This window comes from Pinus tabuliformis, chromosome 6, assembly GCF_031772625.1.
Source record: "Pinus tabuliformis cultivar Carrire ecotype Pingquan chromosome 6, CPIR1, whole genome shotgun sequence".
Lineage (NCBI taxonomy): Eukaryota > Viridiplantae > Streptophyta > Pinopsida > Pinales > Pinaceae > Pinus > Pinus tabuliformis.
Genome location: NC_142292.1, coordinates 772925477 through 772952396, shown reverse-complemented (window position 1 = coordinate 772952396; position 26920 = coordinate 772925477).

Genomic DNA, 26920 nt, shown 5'->3' with positions numbered 1-26920 from the left:
ATGGTAAAACCCTAGTCCTTTGTTTATAGTTAATATCTAGGTTATATAATTAAATTCTATATCTTTAGGTTTTGGTGAATTAGGGTTTATGAATAAAACCCTTGTAATAACTAAAGTAAGATCCTAGGAATAAAACCCTAGGTGTATATTCGTTTGTATAATCAAAACCTTGGTTTGATTAAAATTGTTGTAACTTTGATTATTGATGTTTGTTGGTTAGGTTTACCTAGTAGGTATGGATATTGCTATGAGATGCTAGTACTTGATAATTAAGCCCTAGATATGTATATGCAAGTACGTTATCTTGACAAGTTGATGAAATCTAGGGCATATAACAAACCCTAGTAGATTTTGACATGCAATTATAACATCTTATTGTTGAAACATTAGATGTATAATATTATGATTGGATTGTTATTGAATTTCTGATATCTAAGGCTTTATGTCTCAAAGATGGAGTCTAGGTTTCATGACAAAACCCTAACAGGAAGTTTAAGTCTAGTATATAAAAAGATGTGTCTTTTTCTAATTTTGAATCTAACTAGTTTTAAGTATGTAATGTCCAAAGTTTGAATGTTTTGATGATTTCATTGTAATGACATGATAAATATATTATATTTGTCTTCATGCTTCTATATATTTGTATTTGGTTGTACTTGCTGTTAAAGATTTGCAGGAATAAAAAAACTCCCAAACCATGCTCTAATTTGGTAAAACATAATATTTGAAAAATATATTGTGATGTGATATGCTCCCAATATATAACAACATTGATACATTGTGATACATGACACACTGTTTTAGATTTAAATAATATATATATATATATATATATATATATATATATATATATATATATATATATATATATATATATATATATATATATATATATATATATATATATTCTTGTCAAAAACATATTTTTAAAAAACTTAGTTTGTTCTTCTTACTAAGCTATAAACACATTGGTACATAACCTGACACCATGATGAGGTTCATTTTCATTTTCAAAATTTTTATTTGTCTACCTTGAAACTTAAATACATTGATGCAAAGATAAGTATATTAGAGTTAGATAAAAATATGTGAAACCAATTTCTCATTTTCAGTGTACATAGTGTTTCCAACACCTCTAACCAGACACTCTACAAGTGCCCCATTATCATATGCATCAAAATTGTTGGATTTTAGCAAAAACCTTCATCCGCAATGGATTTGAATTTATTTTTGACATCTTTAAGCCTGCCTTCCATCCTTGAACCAAATTTAATATTTTCAAAGAAACCATAACTCCACAATGGGAATGAAGCCAAGCAATTTCTTTGTTACATCTCAATTTACATTTCCATAGTTGTATTTTTTCAATTTATTTTGTAAATTCTCACTTTCTCCCTTTTTTGAAATAAATTGTCACTAATGTATCCCTTTGTATATCCTTGCACGCTACTTGACAATTTATTTATGAGCCACACTGCTTGTAGTACTCCATAGCATTATAACTACATTGGTAATTAGATAATGGTTAAGGCACATTTTTTATTCATCCTTTCATTTGTACTAACCGATAATATGGAACACAACTAGTAGGGCGATACATCCAAATAAGCACACTGCAAAACATAGGTAGATATGGTTTGTGGTGGTAATGTGTGGATGAATAACTTAAGGCACTAGTGCTAATTTCTCACATTGGCACACTAGCTTGCTAGAATTGAATATCACTATTATTTATGTTTTATTGTATTGATGTGGAATAGTAATGTTTTTGCTTAATACTAATTATTTTATTTACAAACTAAATGTAAGACAACTATGCCTTGTGAAGGAAGCACATGTGTGGATGACTCAGTGGTCTATCTCTATACCATCATGCATTTTTTATATGGATACACCTTATAATGCGCTAAAAAGGAATAGTACCAATGTGTTGTAAAATCTAGATGATTGTCATTATATGTTTATCGTAATTAAATAGATCAGATCTAAAATTAATCACATAAATAAATATTTCTAAACATGTAACAATCACACATATATAAAAAATGAAGAGAAAACTCATAAGTGTGATATGCCAATAATAACAACCTCAAAGTAGATTTTCATTTAAATATTTCAAGAATACGAGAAAACCTACATAAGTTATCAAACAAAAAATTGTATGTTATACAAATTAGATCCACACTAAATGAGATGAATCTACGTGTTGGAAATTTGATAATTTATATGCTTTGGCCCAAGTATCAATCGTGGCTCCTCTCCTATGCTCTAAATTTTCTCAAGGGTTATCTCTTGATTGTTTGAGTCTTTTTGGTGTACAAAATTGTGTCTATTAAAATCTCTCATCTTGTCATATTTATGTTTTGAGAAAGATAACTAATCTCCTCAGTCATGGAAACAAGTTTTGTTAGGGACCATCCTAATCCCCTTATTTAGATACATTATTTATGTATATAGTCCATCTAATATTTATTTAATAGTCACTCATTGTAAACAAGGTCTTCTTTGTTGATCAAGCCCAAATCAATTAGTAGGCTCTCATTAGAATTGATAGGTGGTTAATATCCTCCATGTATAAATATATATTGAGTAGATTGTTATGTAATGTTTTGTCAAGAAATGATTGGATATAGAGCATTACTCAACCCCATTGAAATGGTAAGTGAACATAACTCTCTACTTTCTATTATCAAAGAGATATTTATTGGGTTTATATTTTTTTCCTCTTGAATTCTTGAATTTCATTTCATACTATTTCATCTAAGTTACACAAAAAATAGCATCAAAGCTTTTTATTTGACAAAAAATAAGAGATTATTGTTATTAATTTATTTTTATGGGAGAAAAGGAAGGCATAAGTAGAGTCAAATTCTAATTTTTTTTATGTAGAATCCAATCCCATGACTAAATTTATCTCCTAAAAATACCTAGTTTCAAAAGAAAATGTCCAAAACAAATTTTGGGAAGTGAAGTTATCACAATTGAAAATAACATTTTTTAGGGTTTTGTATGTGTGAATTTTGCTAGCGAATTTTGAGTCATTTTCTAAAACTTTTTGTGCATAACTTGAAGAATCCATTCCATGGACTGAATTCCTCTCAAAGTGTTAGCCAATTTAAAGAAAAAAATATCCATCCAAAACAACGTCCAAGAAGTCATGTTATTGACAATTTAAAATTGACATTTTTTAAGATTCCTTCCACAGTCTAACAATTGTGAGTTTTGTAGATTGCATATCTTTTGATTGAGAGAATATATTTTATTCTAACTAGTTTCAAAAGATTAAAATAACTCTTTATTTGTATTATCAAAGAGATATTGCTTGGGTTTATCCTTTTTTTCTTTCTCTTGAGTTCTTGAGTTTAATTTCACACTACTTCATGTCTGTTACACTAAAAATGGTATTAGAGATCTTTTTTGACAAAAAGTAGGAGAATTTTATTTTATTTTTTATGGTTAAAAGAGGAAGGAAGAATTCATGTCAATTCCTAAAAGTTTCTATATATAATCCAATCCAATGAATGAATTCATCTCAATTAAATACCTAGTTTTAAATGAAAATCATCCAAAGTAGTTTTTGGGAAGTGAAGTTATACCAATTGAAAATCAACATTTCTCAGGGATTATGTAGGTGCAAATATTTCTATCCATAATTTCAAGAATCTAATCCATGGACTAAATTCCTCCCAAAAAATTAGCCAATTATGTGTTTTGTGTGTGTGTGTGTGTGTGTGTGTGTCTCTCTCTCTCTCTCTCTATATATATATATATATATATATATATCCAAAATGAATTTTAGGAATTGATGCTATAAAAATTTGAAATCAACTTTTATAAGAGATTCTTTCATTGACGATTGTGAATTTTGTAGATTACATATCTTTTTATTGAGAGAATATATTTTAGTCTAACTATTTTCAAAATATCAAAATAAGTGGTGGCATTTCATAATTTGGGTCATAATATTTATTCAAGGAAAGACACATTTCTACATATTCACATAACATAAGTACTCTCAAAATAGTTTTTCTAGTACACTCATCCATGAAGGAGAATATATATAAACATCCCTATGCTTTCCTAAATAATATGAACACCTCCTCTACTAAAACTAAGTTGGAATCAAAGGAAGGTAAACTTAAGCAATGTCAAAAAAATATAAATGGATTGGAAGAGAAGTTCAATGAGGGGTTTGATAAATTTGAAAAGAAATACATTGAAAACTTAGTAAGTACGTTAACTCAAATTATATCATGATAAAACCACATGATCGTGTATAAAATTGAGCTACACCAAGTAGAAACTTATAACTTAGAAATGTTTATTCACCCATAATACTCGACATGCCTACCTAACAATATATCAAAAGATAACAACATGTGGCATCATTCTCGTATTGTAGATTTGAAAAAGTTTAATGGTTTTGATCCATGAAAGTGGATCACTCAGATGGAAAATTACTTCTCACTCTAGGGTATTATTTATGACATGTTGAAACACAAGGTTGGGATGAAATATTTAGATAAATTGGTGGTAAAGGTGGAAATGACATACAAAAAAAAGAAAGATTCAAACTACATTTCATGGAGTCTATTATTAAAGTTGTATATGCACATTTTGAGAGGGATACTCATTATTTGGGGTGACTTACCAAGTTACACTACAACAACTTAGTCACTAACTTTAGAGTAGAATTTTATAAATTAACCATTCATAATGAGAACTTATTAGATTCCTTTTATTAAAGGAATGTTTCACTAATGACCTTAAGGAGGAGATTTAAGGACAAGTGAAAATGAAAAGTCCTACTACATGGTTAAAAGCAAATGAAAGGGCCCTCTAATCGTAAATGGTGATAAATTAACAAATAAAAAAATCCAAAATTCGTTCTTTGCACTCATCCCCCCCAAGAATACTCATACTCGTCACATAAAGGTACAAAGGTTGTCTCCATCAGAAATCATATATTGGTAAAGGTGTGGACTTTGCTACGATTATGATGAAAAATATGCTCTAGTTCATAAGTGTAAAGAACAAAAATCATTCCAAATTAATATGAATACTCAACCCTTCATAGAAAAAATAACCACTAAAGGGAATTTGGAAGTATAAGTTGAAGACAACTACAAACAAAATCAAGAAGATATTGAACCACCATTTCATCCTAAAGACCCCCTAATGTCACTACATGCATTATTGAGCATTTCAACTTCACAAACATTGAAAATCATAGGCTACATCAAGCACTAGAAATTCATAGTCCCATTCAACATTGACAATACTAACGATTTCATTAATAAGAGATTTACAAAAGAAACCCATTGTTTTGCATGCCCAATTCAAAACTTTTAATTATGATTGCTAATAGAGTTATGATGAAATATGGGGATGGATGTGAAAATGTCAAACTATAAATGTGAGAGTACTATCAAGTCAAAACCCATATGTTTTCCATCAACATGGATGGTTATGAATGTTATTAGGGGTAGAATGGTAATGCAAATTCTCACTGATTACAATGGATTCCAAATAACTCTATATGTCTTTCACTATAGAGGGACATTTACACAAACTTTAGAGTTGCAGGAAGGTTTCCCTAAAATAGTAAGCTCTAATAGTATGGAGAAGTTTTTAAAGAAAGGATACTCCCGAGTTATTTCCCAAATTGATGCCATACATGTCATGGATAATATGACATAGAAGTCCACCAAAATTTGTAGTTGATAATTGACAAATATCATCAGCTCTTTGAGACAAAAAAAGGTTTACCCTCTTCTCAAAGAGAGCATGACCATGGAATTCCCCTAATTCTACATAGAATGAAATAGAAAATATCATTTAGGAACTATTGGAGGTTGGTGTTATGCAACCAACTCACAAAAAGATAGATCAACGACTTAAAAAATATCCTCTTCAAGGGGAAACCTCCTTTACATTACAAAAATGAACAATTATTGAATGATACAAATGACAAGGCCTCCTTTCTGTATATAGGAGTCTAAGGGGTCACAATATAATTAGAGCCTACATAAAAATAATAATGTAAGGGCACAAAACTAACAATAGTGGGCTTCCATGGGGAAAATAATAACAATATGGGGACTACATGGGAACAACAATAACAATAACAACGATGATACACTACCAATAACAATTAGGGCTACACTAGTAGTATAGGTACCTAACATGCCCCTCTCCTTCAAAAAAGTGTTGTCCTCAATGCTTGAGTAGTTATGGATGCTTCTGTATAAAATTCTCATCCTCCCATGTGGAATCTTTAGCATGTAAGTTCTTCCAGTTGATGAGATACTATGAAATCGATCGATTTTGTAGCTATCAAGTTCTTTTTTCTGTGGCTGCTTCAAGTTCCAATATGATTTTTCCTTCCTCGTCAAGTTCTCGCAATATTGTTTGAACTGGGAGCTTTCACCTATAACCTTATTTATGCATGAAACATGGAAACCTGGGTGCACACGAGAAGATGCAGGAAGCTCCAATTTATATTCCATAGTATGAATATTTTGCAACACCGTATAAGGACCATAGTACTTTGGTGATAATTTATTATCTTTGTTAGCTTGCTTGAGGGAAATTTGTTTGTATGGTTGTATCCGTAAAAATACCTAGTTGCCTACATCAAAACTTATTTTGTTGCGATGTTGATCTGCCTATTGTTTCATTCAATTTTGTGCCATAGTGAGGTTATCCTTTAAGAGTTGGAGAACTTGTTGTTGATGCTCGATGTGATCTTCCACTGCTTGAACCTTATAATTTTCTCTTAAATATGATGTGATGGACAGTGGATGATATTCATAAAGTGCCATAAATGGGGTCATTTTTGCTGTAGTATGGAAGGAAGTGTTATACCACCATTCAGCCAAAGGTAACCATTTGACCCATTGTGTTTGTTTATCATATTCAAAGCACAAAATATATCCTTCCAAACATTTGTTCACTATCTTAGATTCCCCATCAGATTGGGGATGATAGGATGAGCTATGAGCTAATTGAGTACCCAGACAAGAAAATAATTTTGTCCAAATATTTCCAATGAGAATGGGATCTTTGTCGCTTACAATAATCTTTGGGTTTCCATGTATCTTTTGAATTGTTTCCATAAATTCAACCGAAACTGTACTAGCTTTAAATGGATGAGATAATGCACAAAAGTGTGCATACTTGGTAAGTATATCAATAACGACCATGATGACACTCTTTCCTTCAGAATTTGGTAAAACCTGTGATAAAATCCATTGAAATCTCCTCCCAACATTTACTTGGAATGGATAAAGGTTGTAACAGACTCGAGGTCCTAATTGTGTCAACTTTATTTTGTTGGCAAACCAAACATTCCACCACAAACTTTTGAATATCAGATTTAAGGCCCTCCCAAAAAAATTCCTTCTTGACCTTGTGGTAAGTTTTTAAAACTCCTGAGTTCCCTCCTAAGGGATAGGAGTGCAATTACAAAAGAATATTTTGTTTGATTTGGGAATTATTACAAAGATACAAATGATATTTCTACCATAATGAATCATTTTCCAGCTAAATGTATCAGATGTATTGGGATCTTGCTACAAATTTTAAATGAGTGCACACTTCTTCGTCATTCTTCCATTCATCCCTTGTGTTGGTTATCCAATCTAGTTGGATAATAGAAATGACACAAAGCAATTCTTCCACATCCTCATCCTTTATTGAGAGTGCATATGCAACAACATTTTGTTTCCCTTTTTTGTAGATGATTTCAAAGTCATAACCCAAAATTTTTGTGACCCATTTTTACTGCTCTTCTGAAGATAATCTTTGTTCCAAAAAGCATTTAAGACTATTGTGATATGTTTTTACCTTGAAGTGTCTTCCCATTAGGTAAGGTCATCATCACTTTACTGCATGTAGTATTGCCAATGTTTCCTTCTCATAAATGGTTTGTGTAAATACTTTCCTTTGATTGGACAACTTTCAAAAGTGATGGGTCTTCCTTCTCGTATTAAAAAAACACTAATTCCATTTCCTGAGGCATCACATTCTACAATAAAGTTTTTTGTGAAGTCTGATGTAGCGAAGACCAGTGCTTGGCACATTTCCTCTTGAATATATTCAAAGGCCTTACTTTCTTTTGGAGTCTAAGAAAATGCATCTTTCTTCAGTGATGATGTTAAAGGTGTTGCTATTCTCCCATAATTATTAACAAACTTGCGATAATACCCTATCAACTTGAGAAATCCTCGAAGATGCTTTATGGTTGTTGGGATTTTCCATTCCTTAATGGCTTTAGTTTTGTTAGGTTCTACCTTAACACCCTCATGAGATACAATATGACCTAGATATTCCACTTCCTATACTCCAAAGAAACATTTGGAGGTTTTTGCATATAATTTCTTATCCTCCAATAGTTTGAACACCCTATCAACATGTTGAACATGATCCTTCCAAGACTTGTTGTAGATTAGTATATCATCAAAAAATACTAACACAAATTTTCTAGGGAAGGGTTTGAAAATGGAATTCATTAAACCTTGAAATGACCAGAAATTCATAATGACCCTCATGAGTTCTAAATGTTGTTTTCAGAATCTCTTCAATATTCATTCTAATTTGATGATATCCTGAATGAAGGTCCAACTTCCTGAAGTAAATTGCTCCATGTAGTTCATCCAACAATTCATCAATGGCATGAATGGGAAATTGATCTTTAATAGTGAGCTTGTTGAGCTCCCTATAATCTGGACACATGTGCCATGATCCTTCCTTCTTATGTACCAATACTACTGGAGCAAAGAAAGAACTTTGACTAGGTTGAATTATACCTGACTCTAACATTTCTACAACCATACATTCAATTTAACTCTTTTGGGCATAGGGATATCTGTAAGGCATGATGTTTGGAGGAACACTTCCTGGAATCAAATGAATAGCATGATCATGATCACGAATATGTGAGAGGCCTTTTGGAGTCTCAAATACCTTAGAGTGATTGTCCAAGACGTTTTGGAGATCTAGAGAAATAGATGATTTTGATGTTTGAACCTCTAGCGAGCATAATTGTGAAATTACGCCCCGTTGTTCTTTATTTAGAATCTTTGTCATGCCATTAGAGTTGATTATATTTCCTGGTTTCCATACGATACCCCTTAATTCAACTTCATTTCCTTCCCAACAAAATGTAAGAAAATTTCTTGAAAATTAAAAGCTATCATCCCCAAAGATTGTAACCATTGGACTCCTATTGCAACATCATTACCACCCATTAGAATCAAAAGCATTGGAATATTCAATACATATTCCCCCATGGATAACTTGATATTATGGAACTTTCTAGAGCAATTTATAGTTCCTCCATTTGCAACCATCACTTGACACTCTGGTTCTGGATATAGGAAGCAATTCAATTCCTTAGCTATCTTACAATGAATAAAATTATGGGTACTACTCGAATCAATCGACAATATTACCTTTTTTTTCTTGATATGTCCTTCTATATTGAGAGTTTGAGGAGTGGTAATTCCTGCCAATGCATTACAAGATATGGTTAGATTCATTTCTTATTTATCCAGGGCTGGTTCTTGGCGTATATTCTCTTCTTTTGATGTTTCTTGTTCCTTTTCTTCCTCCTCTTCACAAACTATGTGAAATAATTTATTCTCAGCACACTTATGACCTTTAGTGTATTTTCTATCACAACTGTAACATAACCCCTTTTCTTTTTTCCCTCCAATTGTTGTGGTGTCAACCTTGTAGGTTTTGGAAGGCTATGAGAAACAACACTTCGATCTTTATAGTGGTGAGTGGTAGACTTCCTTGTTGCCATAATTTGTCTTTCAACTTTTCTTGCCACCTTGAATGCCTTCACCAATGAATCAAGTTCCCAAATATGAACTTCATGTTGGATATTATCTTTTAAGGTCCCTATAAAGACATCATTCCTATGCTCCTATGGAATATCATTTACCCTGATATTCAATTTTTGGAAGTCTGCAATGTGCTCTGCCATTGAACGCTTTTGCTTGAGATTTATCAATTTTCTAAAGAAGGTGTTGCTCTTTGTATCCTCATAATGTGCTATCATTTCCTCTGTTAAAATTGACCAAGTGAAAAGTAGTTTACGAGAAAAAAGCCATCGATACCATACAAATTGATTGGGTTCTAAATATAAAGTTGCAATGCGTACCTTTTGTGTGTGTTTCACATTATGGAGATCGAAATATTGCTCCATTTGTAGTATCGATGTTACTGGATCCTTGCCATCAAATTTACTCATATCGATCTTTGGAAAATGGTGGGTCCTTAATCCAAAGTTAGAGTCTATGGAATTATGATTAACATTACTTTTTTTTCTCATTGTGATTTTTATCTAATACCTTTTTGCCGTTAGGAAGCATTTCTTGTAGCAAATTTGTCAAACCTTCCATGTCTTCTTTTAAACCATTCTTCAATTCTTCCATGTTACCTTTGATTTTTGCTTGTATACCATCCATCTTAGCTTCCATACCATTCTTCAAACCATCTATCTTAGCTTCCATTTAATTTTTTGTTACTCTTTGCGAGAGAAAAATTTGTTGCACTTGGTCTCATAATTTTGATATATCATGTTGCATTTCTTCTTCTTCTTCATGCATCATAGTAGAGATTTCTAGTTTCTTACTAGGTGTTTCCATTTTATTTCTTCGAGTAATTTTGGAATTAAATAATGATATTTATGCTTTACTATGCCCCTTGAATCACTTCAAACTATTTGTAATTTCGTATCTCCAAGTTTTGAAATTCATTCCTATGGTATCCCTCTGCGTCTTCTTTCCAATGCCACAAGTCAAACCAAATTTGGATACTTCAACATAAAGTTATGTCCAATCTCCCACAATGACCTTATTATGGACTCTTTCAAAAGAGAAAACTTGTAAGGAGTGCCACATGTCACTATTTCAACCTTCAGCCCTAAAAATGATACACAAGATACTAAATTATGTTTAATTTCGTTCACTTTTTATGAAATTCAAATCCAATTCTCGTAGAGGAAGATATGACTATTTTCCCAAGGTAACCTATTTGAGATGAAATTATAGAGCATGAAAAAACATTAATTTATTTGGACCATATATTTGTAACTATAGTGAACGAAGATTTAATTGTTTACATAAAGTTCATCAAGATTTCGGCTCCTTGTGGTTATTTTTTTAGCTTCTGAAACTTTGTAGAAAAAAGTTATAGTGAAAATTCCATGATGACTTGTTTTCAACAACGAAACCCTAGAATCCAAAGCTCTAATACCAAATGTTTTGCAACAAGCTCACAAAAAAAATAGATCAACGAATTAAAAAATATTCTCTTCGAAGGGGAAACCTCCTTCACATTAAAAAAATGAACAATTCTTGAATTATACAAATGACAAGTCCTCATTTCTATATATAGGAGTCTAAGGGGTCACAATATAATTAGAGCCTATATAACAATAATAATGTAAGGGCACAAAAATAACAATAGTGGGCTTCTATGGGGCACAATAATAACAATATGGGGACTACATGGGCACAAAAATACTAATAAGGGGGATACACTAACAATAACAATAAGGGGCTAAACTAGTAGTATAGGGACCTAACAGTTGAGGTTATACTATGTAGTACAAGCCCTTATTCGTCATTGGTAGCCATGGTGTTAAATAAGGAAGACACTTGGTGCACATGTCCTGATTTTAGGGATATTAATAAATTAAAAATTAAGGACAATTTTACCATCCTAATTATTAATGATCTCTTATGAACTTCATGGATAATTTTTTTTAACTAATCTTGATCTACGTTCAGGATTCCAGCAAATAAGGATGACCTACACATATATCCCAAAGAGAGTATTTAGAATACATGAAGGTAATTCTAAGCTTCTAGTGATGCCTTTCAATATTTTCAATCTTCTACCTACTTTCTAGAGCCTTATGAATAAAATTTTCAAACCCATCTTAAATAAGTTTGTGTCAGTATTCTTCAATGATATCTTGATCCATACTAGAGAATGGGAATCACATAGAGAGCATGTTGATAATTTCTTGCAACTTTTAAGAGACAAATAATTATTTGTGAAGTGCTTCGAATATTCCTTTGGGCCCTCTGGGATTGCATATTTAGGCTACATTATAATTCAGGAAAGAGTATGAGTTGATCCCAAGAAAGTGGAGGCTATGCAAGACTAGCCACGACCTAAAACATTGAATAGCTTAATGAGATTTTTAGGAGTTATAGGATAGTACAAGAAATGTGTTAAACATTATGGTAAAATTATAGACCCCCTAACATCCCTTTTTAAAAATAATGCCTTTATCTAGAGTGAGGAAGCCACACAAGCATTCATTTATTTAAAGGAATCCATGTGCACTACACAAGTTTTACTAGTATCCAACTTTTATAGGACCTTCTTCTTCGAATGTGATGCTTTACAAATAAGTCTAGGGGGTATAATTGATACAAGAACCACATCCCTTGGAATTCGCTAGTAAGCAAATGTGTGACTACAATTTAGGAAAATGTACACATGAGAAGGAAATGATGGCTATCTATCATGTGGTGGGGACCCAGTGACCATATCTTATAGGGAAGAAATTTTAGATCAATATTGACAATCATAGTCTAATATACTTCCTTTTACAATGTTTGTCTACACTAGAGCAACATAAATGGGTAGCCAAGATGTTTGGATATTATTAGGAGATTAGATATAAGAAGAGTAAAGATAATTGTGTGGCTTGTAACATACCTCAGATCTTTGTTGGCTCATTCCTAGCTCTTATGAGGCCCAATATTGTGATGGTTACCCTCGGTAACCTATATACTATAATTATTTTCCTTATTCTGGGACTTACATGATGAGCATGCTAATATCCAATCCATATTCATAAATGCATTTAATTTAATATGCATATGAAATTAGCAACAATATATGAATTAATTGTAGTGGAAAACCAATGATACACAAAATTATAATACTTATATTTTAATTGTGTGCAATTGGATGTAGGACTTTGACATTCCACCTAAAAATAAACCATGTTATTCATTCTCTTTCAACAATAGATCACTCTTGAGTTATGTATTTGACCCTATGGGAATAAAAAAAAACCAAAATATGGTACAACTCACTACTAAGAGTCATTGGCTATACAAAGCCTGATAGCCTCCAATTAGCAATCATGTTGCTTCTAGGAGCTCCACTTATGTCATAGAATTTTGAGTTACTCTTCTAGGTCTCGCATAGCCAAGGTACCAAGTCCATTAACCTCCACCTATTAGGTCATGTTGCTTCTAGGAGTTTCATTTCCCTCATAGGCCTTCTAGGTACCCTTCTAAGCCTCACATAGCCAATGTACCAAACCTATTAGCCTCCAACCAATAGTCCTATGGCTTCTAAGAGTTCCACTACCCTCATAGGCCTTCCAAGCCTCACACTGCTAAGTTACCAATCATGAAATCCTCCAATCAATAGGTCGTATGGCTTTGAGGAGTTCTAGTACCTCACAACCCTTCCAAGTATCCTTCCAGTCATCATACAACCATGGTACCAAACTTGGAAAACTCCAACTAATAGTCCTATGCCTTCTTGGAGTTCCATTTCCATCATAATCCTTTCAAGTATCCTTCTACCCTTACATGCTTTCGTTTCCACCATGGTATCTACACTTCCATGTCCATCTACTAGAATTCATCATACAAATATTTTATACTCATGTAACAATATAGGAATCCATTGTGTAATTCTCCCTTCTTCATGTCAGACATGCCTCTTTATATATGCATGTCTCGTTTTTTCCCACTTGGCATCTAGAGAAGGCACGCCATGGAATTTTTTTACTTTGTATGGGAACTTTTAATGGTTATTAAATAAAAAATGACTCTTATAACCCATACATGGAGTCTCAACCCTCCATTCCCATTTCATTTTTCTATATATAACCATTTTATCTTATTAATATGCATGTGGCACATAATTACATACCAAGCCTTCTAGCCTCAAAGTATAAAACATGTGCACATGGGCATACCAGAACTAAAGACATCACATATTCATGCACACAAGCACAACAAACCCATAACACATATACACACATGTGCTCAGGCACAACAGTGTTCAAAAAGATGTTCTTGGCTCACCATCCTATTCAATGTGTCCCAAATCACAACCCTAGTTCCACATATTCATTCTATTTATATTCCAAGGGTTGAACAAGGTTGTTACATTCCCCTCCCCCTTATCTAGGCATTTTCGTCAATGCAATACACACACACACATATACACACAATCAAAATATTCGGAAATATGAGGGTATTCCTCCCTCATCATGTCCCCATGCTCCCATGTAGCATATTTAGGACTAAAATGGGTTCATTTAGCCTTTATTGAGGTAAAAACTTGATTTCATAGCACCTTGAATTTCTCATCCAAAATCGACATTAGTTGGGCCTAAAATTATCCCCAAACTCCACCTAAATCATGTTCTAATCAATCACGTGGTTAGAATTAGGATCATAGTTTTCAAGCAATGATACATGAAAAATATTATGAATGTGCATGGATGTTGTTAATGAAATCGTATGTGCAACCAAAATTATCTTTTCCATCTTCTCAAATGGTCCACAATATCTCGATGTTGACTTGGCACAACTTTTCAGTTTTAGGGAACTTTTCTTTGCGTTCACCCTTAAGAAGATGTGTTCACTAATTTTGAATTCCTTGTTTGAATTTTTCTTATTTCTGTAACTATTCTCTTTTGTCATGGGAAGCCTTTTGATTTACTTTTATCACGTGATCTTCCATTTCTATGAGAAAATCTAGGACCATAACGGTCCTACCAACTGGGTTGTCCCAACTCACTGTTGTGTTACATTTCCTTTCATACTAATCTTCAAACAAACTCATCTTAAAAGATGTTTAATACCCATTATTAAAAGGAAACTCCACCAAGTGTTAACATTATTCTCATTTGTATTGTTTTTCCATCACATAGATCCTTAACATGTTTTCAATGACTTGATTGACTCTTTTGATTTGACCATATGACTTTGGATGATATGTTGTTCCAAAATTTAGATGAGTCCCAAATCCCTTAGATAAGCTTGTCCAAAAATTGGATGTAAACCTAAGATCATTGTCTAAAATAATTGCCTTGGGTACACCATGTAGCTTGGAAATTTCTTTCATGTAAACCTTAACAACATTGGTTTCCTAGTACATTGACTTCATTGGAATTAAGTGGGCAACCTTGGCAAGTTTATCTACCATAATCATGACAGAATCACATTGCTACACTATTTGGGTATATTTGTAATGAAATAAATGGAAACAAGTTCCTACTTCTACTCAGGAATAGGTATTGGTTGTAGCAACCCCTTTCGTTTCCTATGTTTATCTTTAACCTCTTGGAATTCCAAGAATATAGCTATATAATTGGCCACCTTTTTCTTCTTTTCAGGACAAAAATAATTGTTTTTTACTATTGATATTATTTTTTGATACCTTTTGTGCCCAAAATAAGGAACTATATGCATCTAACTCAACACTAAATTTCTTAGCCCCTGGAAATTCAACACATAAATTCTACCTTTATACAAAAGGACTATGTTTATAGGACCAACACTATCACCAAGGCCCAAAAACTAGAGGTGTTGAGCATGTTGATTCCCCACAACTATTGGAACTCTCTTTGTATTAACTAAAGATGACAAACATGTGAATGACACTGATGATTGTAATAGATTTCAATTACAGTGAACGTTCCCATTTGTCATGCTTTTTTGTTGTTAGGACTACCCCAATGCTTATTGGTGCTTGTAACTTTCAACACTCCATATTTTGGCTAGTGGTGGTGACAAATTACTATTGTCATGAATAATTTTATACCTACCAGCTTTGTTAACATACAAGACCTCTTCATGCTTTTCAATGGTCCAAAAACTTTGGTACTTTCATGGTAAGGAAATGGTGATATTATGGGGCTACAATTTTCATAGAATATCCCATTTGTCAGGATTGTTAGTCAACAAAACTGCCCACCATTTGTCGGATTAGATTCAAAGATTTGATTGACCAAATCAATCTAATCTCAATTAAAAGTGTTGAGGTTTGATGTCCAAGACCGGAATTCATCACATTATGGTGATGTCATGTTGATGTGGACTACCACATCAACTATCCATACATGTTGCTGAAATATAATACACGATCCCTATGATTGATGTTACTGACATTGATCAACATAGATGTGAATGAATCAAGTCTACAATCCCTGTAACACCCCTCCTTTACCCATAATTTTTGTAATGCTAAATGTGACTACAATACCAACATGGAGAACCATAGTCTACAATACAATAAGTTTGTTGATAGTCATTAAGAGATTGGATTGGGGTAGTGGGGGTATAGGTGGCACCCATTCTCCTTTCCTCCTTGTTGATCAAGGAGACAATTGGGACAACCCTTCAAAAAATAGAGGATATCCTAGATTGTTCCCTCTAGAACACATAAGGGAACAAAAAATGATACATATATCCACAATGGAGGAAGTTAGTGGTGCTAGCTCACTTGGGCTTTCACACTTGTCTTGTGATGGATGCTATCTGATTAGAAATTCAATGTTTGACTGTCGATGTTCGTCACTGGTTAGGTGTGGGAATTGGTTATATCTCTCTCTTTGGTTCTAGTCCATGGGTACTCACATTATACTTGAGGAAAGAGGGAATCAAGGCTATTTATGGTTTGTGTAACACCGTGGAGTATGACAAAGATGACTAGGTAGCATTGGAGCTTAATTTTGAGCTTGTACTCCATGACTAAATTAGGTGTTAATTTCCTATGAATTGGTATTTGAGACCACTGGATTATGATGTCTAAGAATGTTAGGGGCAGGATCAATAGATGACTAATTCATTATAGTGTTGTTCTATAGTTTTTACCCACCTAGACGAGGCAATCTTAGTCACTATGGCGCTTGTTGGAGAATTGTTATCCATCTGGACATGAATTGCAGGACCATGTGGTGATTTCCATGAAAATATAGTTAATATACCACCAGGAAAATGGATTCAACCTCCTTTATTAAACAACATTCCCATTTGGACTTTGGGTGTATCCTTGTGAGTAAACTCAGAGAGGTAAGTGGGTCATTGTGGTGCTTGCTACTAGAGAGAATTTGATAAATCACTTCAGCATTGGACTCGATATCTTGACTATTTAACTCAGCGATTGGTGTAAATTCCCCTATGGAAGCATCCCGTCAGACTCTAGATCCAATTAGGGGGTGGTTGGCTACAAAGGATATTGTAGTGTAGATGGCTTATGGTTTGGTGGAGAGTTGAAGTCCCTCCTTTAGTTGCCAACTATTCTAATTCACTCATATAAGTATAATGGTTTATTCATACTTGGATTGTGGATTATGATAGTTCCTCACATGTTACTGATTGATGTACGGTCTTGTATAATTCATGAAAGAATGCCTAAAGTTATTATTATATTCATGGTAAACAACTATTTTATATGTCTAATGTTATATGAGATCTTTTTCATTGTTAACTATGCTTCCATACATAGCACTTGTAGGCTACTCTATATGTTGTGAGTTAAATGAATATTTGGATGGTTATTATGATTCATTAGTTTAAGAAGAATGTGATAAATATATGGGTTTGTGCACATTAATGTTGCGACTGAGAATTGTATCTAGCTTAATATACTGAGATTCATATTATTAAAAACATGGTCTACAACCCTCTTGAGTGGCCACAAAAGCCTATATGTCTCCTTGAATATGAATGAAGGAACCCCATATCATTGAAGAAATTAAGTAACATGCAATAGATGGAAGAGGTATATTTATTTGCATATTTCACCTTGTATAGTGATCAACCTAAGTGAATTTGCCTTCAAAACCATTTGCTTTCTCTTATTTTGGATCTTGTGTAGATTGGGCCCAAAATGGTGTCCCTTTTATCTTCTTTTGGACATGGCATAGTACTTCTAAGAGCATTTTTTGAGTCCTTGGCCTTTATCTTTCAGAAATTTGACATTCAAGTAGACGCCCCTTACCTTACAAAATTCCCCATATTTCCCCTTTTCCTTTTTCCTTAGCATGTCTACAAAAATTTGGTGATATAAGATCCAAGGCTATAAATAATTAGTCTCTTTGTATATGAATCATATTTGGTTTGATTTTCCTTTCTAAGAGTTGATCATATTTGGGATCCAGGCATCAAGTGTTAGGAAAGGCTAACACATTTGCAACAAGGCCAAATTTCATCTGGGTTGGATTTCCCTATTTAATAGTTGCTCGCATCCAGGATCTCAGTATCCAAGGTTCGAAAGGGAAAATACGTTTGTGGCAAGATTGAAATTCCCTTTTTAAGAGTTTTCTACATCTAAGATATGGGTATATGGGGTTGGTAATGGCCAACACATTTGTGACAAGTCTCGATTTCCTTATTTTAAGAGTTTTTCATATTCAAGGATCTCAAGGTCTGTAATGGCCAATACACATGCAAAGGTTTACATAGGACTTAGGTCAAATTACCTTGAAGTGGAGTTAGAGATACATGGATCTAGGGATCTAGGTGTGATGAGGGCACAAACCTCTACAAAGTATTTGATATGCCATAGATTAGATGTGAAGAGGCAGGCCTTATGCTAGATTACATTCAATTTTATTTGGATTCAGAGATCGAGGGATATAGTTGCGTTGAGGGGTAACATAAAGTTGAAAGGCTTAAGATATAATTATGAAGTAACTGAAAACACCATGGCATAAGGACTCAACTAGCCTAGCACTATGTTGACATCGTAGTGCCATTAGTGATAAATAGGGACCATATGGATTCCATGTGGTAGCACAACGATCATGTGGTATAATACAATTGTCCAAAATTATTATTGGCATAACGTTAAATTTGGGAGTTAGATTGAGATGAAATTGATAAAAAGCTCTTGATTAGCTGAATGTGATGGTGGAATTTGTTTTGTGATTGGAAGTCTTTGAGAAAAATAGGTTGTGTGACTCCATATTCATAACAAACCTTGGAGATCAAATAAAATCAAATAGATAACACCTACCACAACCTAAGATACCATAATGGGGTACCATGAAGTGAGGCACCCACCCGATCATGGTGACTAGTTAGTACATGTAACAACCCCGGGTAAAAGTTTCATGTAATAAATGATATTAAATGCAAAAGGAATAAGAACAAGGTCATGGGGCACGTATTCCAAACTGAATGTTGGGAAAACACTATAGTGGGCATCATTGGTGGTTAAATAATATATATGGAAATTGGAAAAGGAATTAGCAAAGCCAAAGAGGCAATAATTGGCATTTAATTATGAAAACAATGTAAAATAGGGGAAAGGGAAGGTGAAGAGACACAAATATGAATAAAAAAAGTAGATCAATGATAAAAGGGCATCAGAGAAACAATTCACAACTTTTTGTCATTTTTTGGCTTTGGATCAGTGTCAAAGAAAGAGAGAGGGGGGGAGGGAGAGAGAGCTCCATTAGGAGAGAGAAAGCAAGAAAATGAAAAGCAAAGGGAAGCAAACAACAAGCAAAGCAAAATAAGGGAGCACAAGGAGAAGGTTGGATCAACGGACTCAACAAGAGGATTTTCCAGATAACAGGTTGCATGTGTGATTTCCTTGCTAGGACGTGAATGCATGGTACACACATTTGTTTATTTGGTTCATTTGGTTTCATTAGCATGGGTTTTTCCTAGTGCGACAATGGTTTCAACCTTTTCTTCCCATTTCCTAAATAGCCATGGTATGATGGGATTCATTCTTGGTCAAGCTTTGGATTGTCAAAAGGTTTTGGAATAGGGTGAGGTGGTCTCAGGAAAATCCCAAGGATTGGGGGTGGAGATGGTTTTCTTCGGGAAACCCTAGACAGGTGCTTGGAGACAAGAAAATTCCTTAAGGTATGGTGAAGAAATTTTGAGGATTTGAAGCTTGGATTGGAATTGTGATCTCAGGACCAGTTTAGGTGAGATATTGGTAGCTTAAGGGTAGATGTGGTTTACCTTTTGGATTCCTTGGTTGGTTATGTCTTGATTTGTACCATGAGATCCCACATTCATGCTTGGAATATGGCATGGGGGTGATTGTCTAAAAGAAATATTTGGTTTAGCACAATATATGGTTGAGTTATTTTCCTAATGATATTAATGAGCACATGTACTTGTTATTATGTTGATTTTATGGCAGATTTTTTTATGGTTCCTATTCTAGTTATTTGTTGGTTATATGCATGATTCTATGATGTGATATAACTATGGCTCTTATTCATGATTTGATAAACTATTGAATCGTTGATGAATGCATGGGCTAACAAGTGTTTTTGTAGCTATATGTGGTACATATTAATGTTGATGTTGATGTAGGTCAAGGGTATTTACCTAGATGACACTATTGATGATGATGTTGTGAACCTTCTTCTTAGAAAAAATATTTCAGCGAGAGAACATCTAAATAGTCATTATGAATACCTCCCTAGCTAAGAGATAGTATTGAAGTTTGTAGCTATGGCTAGTCTTAATAATGTAAATCTTTTTACTATGAATTACACTCGCGATGAAAGAAAAACTTATTTATTATTTTGTCAAAAGTAAAATATGAAAGGTATGTTCTTCATGGCCTTTCCAGAACAAGAATTTAGTATTTTTTAAAAGGTACATTTTTGTCTCCAAGTTGGCTCTCCAAGGGGTCATGGTGGCCTACCTATAATGACACGCATTCACACTTGATGAAGGCTATAAATAGCTCATTTGTCTTCCTCCAAGATGACCTTGTAAAAGTACAACAATATCTCTAGTATTATATGAAGCTCCAAGGAAATAGGGCTTGTGATATTATGCGAAGTGCTAAGGAATATGAGGCATATATGTCTCATTCTAAAGCAATATTTTGAGGCAAAAATATGCAATCTATTTTAGGCAAATTATCCTTGTAATATGTGAGTTGTCTGAGGCACATTATAGTTGTGACATGCGAGTTGTCTAAGGCACATTATTCCTATGGTATGTGAGCAACGTGAAGCACATTAACTCTATGGTATGCGAGCTTTTTTAAGAATATTATATCTGTGGTATGTGAGCTACGTGAGGCACATAATTTATTATGTGAGATTTCTAAGGCACATATTCTATGGTAGATATGAAGACATTTTTGTGGACATAATAGAAGGATATTTTTTCTTGAATATTGGAAAGTTGACTTGGCACTTTGAAGATGGATGACATGGTCACTTGTGTTGGCAAAATACAAATTCAAAAATTAAATTTTTCTTACGCTTAATGAGACTCACAATATTTTTCTTTTTTAAGATAGAAAATTATTTTTCTTTTTATTCAAGCATGAAGAATGTGCCTCAAATAAATTATATTTTCTTCAAAGCTTACCAGGAAACCTCTTGAAGTTGTTAAATTAAAAAAAAAAAAAAAATCCATTATACTCTAAGGATATGCCTACTTTGGCCTAATTCGTATCCTCTGCTCATCTATTATACTCTAAATTTATTCAACTAAACTCTTGAGTCTTCTTGGTGTACAAAATTGTGTGCACTAATTAGTTTTATATTTTCCTATTTATGCTTTTAGAGAGATAACTAATCTCCAAATTCCCAATAATTAATTTCTCAAATGAGTAATTAATCTCGCAAATGTTAAAAATTCATATGGCTAGTCCTAACAACCAACTTATATCAATAATTAGGTGTAAGACTAAACTTAGAACAAATATTCTATAACCTCTGGAATTTCATTTATATTTCAAAAACTCCGAGAATACAAAGAATTACATGATGGTATAATTTCCCAAATTTACTAAATTGTGACTAAAGTTATTTTGAGCAACTTCTCACATATTCACCTAACTTGTGTAATAAACTCTTACCTAAGCTATATTTCTCAACATGTCACAATACTATGAATTATTGCAAACACTAAACTCCATGACTACACATTTAGATGTAGTCCCAACCTAATTTTTAATGGTTTATATAATTGGTATAAAATATTATTATGCGTTATCAGCACAATTGGTGTGAGATAATATAAATTATAATATAGTTAATTTATATATATATATATATATATTTTTTTTTATAAAATTAAATAATGTGATGTTTATTATGAATTGGAAACTATCAACATTTACCCAACCTAATTTTTAATGGTTTATATAATTGGTGTAAAATATTATTATGCATTATCAGCACAATTGGTGTCAGATAATGTATCAGACAAAACTGAAATGGAGTCACTAAAATCTCTTCGGCCATTTCCCCACCCCTCTTCACGCTCGAACCTAAACAGTGCTTTTAGATTTTACGAATTTAAGGAGAGATTCAGTTTCAGGAAGAGGTCCTTCCACTCTGGTCGAGATTGCTGTGATGATATCCAATCCAAGTTGCGCAATTCTAGAAAGAAAGCACTCAAATATTTTGCATCCTTTCTTCGCACAAAACCGTGGACCGTTGTTTTCATCCACCCTCTGGTCTTCACCTTCACGGCTAAAATGTTGGAACATGTAAACGATCTCTTTTACCATATACAAACCTCCTTGCGCAATAATAGTAGCGGCTGATGGGCCTTCTGTCATCAGTATATCTTTTACAAGAGAAAGGCCCTTTTCAAGGGCTTCAGAATTATGCCGTGCCTCTATTTCGGCTTCCAGGAGTTGCCCCTCGCTGAGACCTGTCGTCACTTCTGAACTATTAATTTCTCTAGCAATACAGATAATTATGGCATTAACCAGCGTTTGTAAGAGAACTCGATCATGTGAAAATGACGTCGTGATCCAGGATCTTTGCAGAATAGAAATCCCGTGATTTAAGTTTTCACTGCTGATATCATCGGCATTTGTTCGAGACATTGCCTTTGAAGCAATCAAAGGACCCGTACGTGTAACAATAATTTCGTATGTTTTTGGTGTAAGAATTTGTTCAGATTGAACATTCATCTCAAGGAAAATTTTACAAAACATTCGCAACATAAGGGATTCTATTTTCGCGTAACTTTCGTTACAGATATAAGAATGTTGTATTATTTTGCTATAACCTCCAAGCAGGAGAGTTTGCTTGAATTTCTTTTCTACATCATCGATATCCTCCGGTCTCAGGCCCATAACGTCAATCGCCTTGCAGATTTCCTTACACACATCCCATGCAGTTTCTTTCGTTTCTTTTCCTACTGTAGTGCTCCTCAGAAGAATCGTCAATTGAAGGATGAATTCATTTAAATATCTAAAACCATGTAAAGATCTGAATGTTTCTATGTTCTTACGATCAAACTGACAATACAAGCGCAGTAGGTTAATCTTTTTCCATATGGTTAAGCACTCGTCTTGGGTTGTCACCTTTTTGGGCAGAGATTTATCCAATATATCCAAATATTGCTTCATCTCTCCCTCTTCCAAAATTTTTGTATACTCTTCGATTACTTCTAGCTCCGCACCTCTACAACCACTCAATTTCTGCAGTTTAATGTAGTCTTCCATCTCCTGCCTCAATTCTGTTTGGGGAATGGCACTTTTTGCATTGAACCATTGTTTAGTAAACGGGTTCTGTGCATGGCGTTTGGTTTCCCAGACGGTCTCTAAAGATTTTCTGTCATAAAGACTCTGAGTGGGATCTTGGTCGAGGGGTAATCGGACTGGATCGTAAGCAAACTCATAGTAGATAACGTCCTTATATTTCTCCGGCACCATTTCCATCTCAACTTCATTGTTCACTAACGAAAGAGCAGGTTCAGGTTCCATTCTGTTTTGACAGCGGCTCGCCAAACAATAGAATAAACAGCAAAATGACAGAAAGCTGAACACTTCGTCTCGAACAGATAGCTTTTCTCTTTTAGATTTGTGTGGGAACGAAAATCGAATATATATGCACGTCCGTTCTGGTATTTGATCACCGCGAAAGGTGGTGTTGTTTGGAATAGGCGACGTTGGATTAGTTATGTCGGTGCCTTTGGTGTGGTTAATGTTTGCATCTCAATCGTTGGGTTATTGATGCCTTTTGTAGAGCCGTGACTCGGCCTTTTGGACATTGCTCTCAATATTTTTTTTGATGGAGAAAATGAATCAGAGGACATTGAGCCACGACACCAATTTGATTGGACATTGAGCCACAACAATTGGTTAGGTTGTCACTAGCAAAAGGTTTGTTCTCTGGAATTAGCAAAAGGTTTGTTCTCTGGAATTATTTTGGGTGACCTAATTTGGATGTTGAGATTATTTGGTGTTTTTTTGTTGGGTCATGGTTAAATTCAAATGCGATAGAAATATGTAATAAACAATTTTTTTTCAAGAATTTGGATAATTTCTACTCAGTTAAGGGAGGATAATATTAATGATGGAGCATTTGGATAATTTCTATTTAGACCCGTCAAACTAATAGGTGGCAGTATGCGGATAAAAAAAACATATCCTCTCATTAATTTCATTCAAGAAAACTGAGGTGCTAATGTTAGTTATGTTAGTTATCACCTTAATAGAGGTTAGTTGGCTTTCATGGAAATTCCCAAAAATAAGGTAGACAAGTTTAACGTCGATGTTGGCCAATCATTGTGGAGGAAATCGTTATGTACAACATCAATGCTACCTTTGTAACTCTATCTCCAATGCAAGAAGGAGTTGAAGGCCAAAAATTATGTAAGTAGTGTAGGAATCACAATGTACAACATTAATCCTCTTAGCATTCAATGCTACCTTTGTAACTTTATCTTCCATGCAAGAAAGAGTTGAAGGCCCTAGCTAGTTTAGCCAATTTCCGTTTGTAATGTGATTCAAAAAATAATCACAAAGGTTATATTAAATTATGTCAAGCATATCCGCCCCTATATGATGTCCTTTGAGTAAATTTGTTTTGTGCGGGAGAAATATAATATATATAGCATTTGATTGGCTCACAATTTCATGTATTCCGAGAGGAGGATTAGCAAATCAAGAATGCTAATAAATATGGATCTCTCAAAATATTTTGATAGACTCAATTGGTCCTTTATTATTTATGTCCTTTCAACCTTTGGATTCAATGAGTATTGGATCCACTCAAACAAAGAAATAATTTCAATATTTCTTTTGTCTATTATCCTAAATGGTTCCTCAATAACTACTTTCACTCTCTTGAGAGGAATAATACAAGGGAATCCCCTCTCCCCTTTCCTTTTTGTCATAGTGATAAAAGGTCTAGGTCAAGCTTTCAAGACAATGGTTATTGTAGGAAAGGTGAAAGGAACCAATTTTTTTAGTGAAAACCTCTTGAACTCTTATCAACAATTTGTGGATGATACAATGTGTCTATGAGTTCTAATATTCAAAGAAGAAAGAGACATAAAATAGGTTCCTAATAATTACATGGAATATTTTGGGACTCAAATCAACCAACCCCGATCCAGATTTAAACAGGAACACAAAAAATTACAGAGATAACCATAAACACAGAGATGCAGCGGAAATAATACTTCATTTCATTAATGTAAAATACTGAAATATGCTTACAAATAGAGTTGGAAATAAACCAGCTAGGGCGATGGTAGCTTATCTCTGAGAAGAGATGTGGCGGCTACATGCCTCTGAACTGTGTTACAATGAGGCTAGAAGACCTATTTATTGTTGAGAAACAATGGAAAACCCTTAACATTCCAAAACCTAACCCTAGAAGATGAAACACCAAACTGTGGGCCCCGTTTGGGTAAATTGGTACATCAACTTCCCGGGGTCGTAACTTTGGCATACAATCTCTGTTTGACGTGCACAGTATCTCGTTAGAAAAATCTACGTTGTTTAGGGCCTCAAAACGGCTCCGGAAGTTCAGGACCCGAAAAACTGCTAAAAATAGTAAACTAGGCTACAATTAAGGAAACTGAAAAGCTAAAAGAAACAATGGTGGGGGTCCAAGTGGATTTGGGAGGTGGCCACCAATACCCACCTAGATCATTCCTCCCCCCTTAGGTAGCAATGGTCCCCATTGCGTTTAGTTCCTCCATGAGATGAGGAAACTTTTGTTGAACTTGGTCCCTGATGAGCCACTTGCCCTGGTGAAGGAGTTGGCCTGCTTTGACAACTCGATACAATTGGATATTTTGCTGGTGAGTGTGCTTGATCTGTGTGTCCATAATCCGATCAGTTGCAGCTTGTTCCATGCAATCTGGATTTAACTCTGTGGGTGTGAGCTGTTCTGCAATGTCGGATGTGTCTAGTAATGGTGGAAAGTATGGCCGAAGGCGGTCCACGTTGAACACTGGGTGTAGGCCAAGGAATGGGGTAATTCTGAGCTCAAATGCATTGTCTCCCACAGCTTTAGTAATGGTGTAAGGACCATATTGGAGTGGTCTGAGTTTTCGATAGGCTCCAGTAAGGCGTTCCTTTTGCAAATGCAACCAGACTTTGTCGCCCACCTGAAACTTGTGTGAATGTTGATCATGTCACTGCTTGTACTTGGCATTTGATTTCTCTAAAATGTCATGGACTTGCTGGCGAATATGTTGGATGTGTTCAATGAAGCTGTTTTCCTTATCTGTTTCGGACTGGACATGAGTCGAATCTGCGTGAGTAGCTATAAATGGCATGGCCACATCAATGGGACATAGTGGTTGGAATTCCAAGTCCACTTGAAAAGGGCTATGGCCAGTCGAGCTGTGGAGAGTCTAATTGTAGCTGTGCTGAATATAGGGGAGGCTCTCGTCCCATGTGCGTGGATGCTTTGAGTTGTACATGTGCAGAATGTGTATGATCATCCTGTTGACAACCTCTGTTTGGCCATCAGTTTGAGGATGGAAGGTTGTGGACTTAGTGAGTTTGGTGTCGAGCATCGACTAGAGACTGGACCAAAATGTACTGAGAAACCTGTTGTCCCGATCTAAGATGATAGAATGTGGGATCCCAAAGTGTACCCACA